The sequence below is a fragment of the Chinchilla lanigera genome, unplaced genomic scaffold, assembly GCF_000276665.1.
Source record: "Chinchilla lanigera isolate Chin_1 unplaced genomic scaffold, ChiLan1.0 scaffold00064, whole genome shotgun sequence".
Lineage (NCBI taxonomy): Eukaryota > Metazoa > Chordata > Mammalia > Rodentia > Chinchillidae > Chinchilla > Chinchilla lanigera.
Window position 1 is genome coordinate 13,859,768 of NW_004955465.1, and position 2,237 is coordinate 13,862,004.

The window sequence follows — 2,237 nt, forward strand, 5'->3', positions numbered from 1 at the left end:
AACAGACTCCTGCCTGCAGACACCTACTGATACAAGTGTTAAATGTTATGAACGACCTGTGCTTTGGAGGAGCGGACGGCGCGGTGAGGGCCTGAACTCCGTGAAGGCAGGGTGCAGATCTCAGACAGGCCGGGCTGTGCGCGCAACCTTGGTGCCCGCTGGAGAACACTGCAGAAAAGACGACCCGAAGCTCTCGTTCACTGCGGGCTTGGGAGACGGTCCCAGACAGTGGCGCCCTGAGAACCAGAAAGGGCCCCGGGGCCTGCAGGCCAGGAGCCCCTCTGGGGTGTTTTTTCAAGAACTCAAGGCTCATGGTAGTTGACTTTCAGTTCTGAGGACCCCGGGAGACCCCAGGAAAGGGTCTGAAGCTGCGGCTTCCAGATGAGGACTGTCCGGCCCGCCGGTCTTCTCCGAGGCCCCCAAGGAGGCTCTGCCTCCCTCAGGGCGATTGCAGGCTTCCTCCCTCTGGAGCTCGCCAGCGCGTGGGGGCCTTCTCCCAGGTCAGGCCGAGCGGAAGCACCTTGAGAATAAGGAAGACAGAAGCAACAGGCCCCACGACAGAAAGTGGAGAGGATCACACAGACGCAACGCCGAGGTGACGGCAGGGTCCCCGAACGATTGTGCCAAAGCCCGGGTAACAGTCGCAGGCCTGGGGTCTGCGCAGCCTGCTGCAGTACTCAGCACGGACACGACGGCGGGAGGTGGCCGCAGAGGACGCAAAGAGAAGGAGCAGAGCGGTGCGTGTGAGCCCGGCCGAGCACCACCGGGCCTTTCCACGCCGTGCAGCGGCCCTCCCGTGTGCGTGCACACCTAACACGTTCCTTCTCCACCTCCCTGGTTAGCAAGCCTTCGAGCGGGAGCAGGTGGGATTTGGTCTGCTGACCCCTCCCAGCCTTGCCTTAAAGATTCTCTGAAAGTCTTAAAATGCAGGCTTAAAAATTATATAAGAAAAATCTGATGTTATTTGTAATTCTTATGAATCCATAGAAAATTCAGGCTGCTTCAGTAATTCAGGGCTAAAAAACATTTGCTTTTTACCTAATCACACCATGTGAAATGAGATAGAGGATTTTTTTTTTGGATAAGATTTGAGATTTATTTACCACCAACTCCCAATTTAAACTTTGTAACTTTGTTTTCATTTTCATTACTGTTGTTTTTAATTTTTGGATTCTTGGATTTTTGAGGCGGGGTCTCACTACGTAGTTCAGGTTGGCCTTGAACTCACTGTGTAGTCCCGGTTGTCCTCACACTGGCAGTGATCCTCCTGCCTCAGCCTCCCTAGTGCTGGGATTATAGGCATGGGGCACCACACCCGGCCATGTTGTAATGTGTTTAAAGGAGCTATCAGAGGAGTAGAGAAGGAAAGAAAGGGGGTGGGCAGGCGAGCTACAGCTGCCAGGCCAGTGTGTGACCGAAGTCTCAGGCTGGAGTAGTGGCCCTTTATGGAAGGTGCGGTGTGGCACCGCTGTGGTTGAGGTCTGGAGCGGATTTCCCGGTGTGAGCTAAGTGCCTCAGTGGGAGCTGTGAGTGGCACATTTTCAGGACCACCACAGATCAGGCCAGTCTTTGTATTTTCTTTCTTTCCACAAAATATTTATGCTCACTCTGGTAGGCTGAGGCAGGAGAATCCCAATTTACAGCTCAGCCTGAGCAACTTACTGATTTAGTAAGACCCCACCTCAAAATTTAAAAAAATAATAAAAAATAAATAAAATGGGCTGGGGATGTAGCTCATTGTAAAGGGCCTGCATTCAATGTACAATACTTAAAAAATCATTAAATTGCTATTAATTGAATTATATTGTAACAGAAGATGTGTGTTAAAAGGTCTGCCCTTTTTATTACCAGCCTGTGCTGCAAATTATTTTTACTTCTATTGTGGATCTTCCTCTTCTGCTGGCTAGATAAAAAATTAAACGTTCTCGTTTTATGTACTGTAGATACACAGTAGGCTTCTTTTGGCTATGTGGCTTGGAAATATTTTCTTTCACCCCGAGGCATGTATTTTCTTCCTCTGAACAAGGTCTTTCACGCAACAAAACACGTAAGTTCTGACTTAGTCCTACTTTCCCTTTCGTGGGTGGTACCTCGGGCAGGGGTCTGAGGCGCCTCTGCAAGCCTCTTCCTTCCTGTGTGCTGAGCAGGCTCCGCGCCCTCCTCCTACACAGCGCGGCCGCTGCAGCTGAGGGCTTTCTCCTCGCTCTCGCCACGGCTTCGGTGCTCCCTTCAGACGC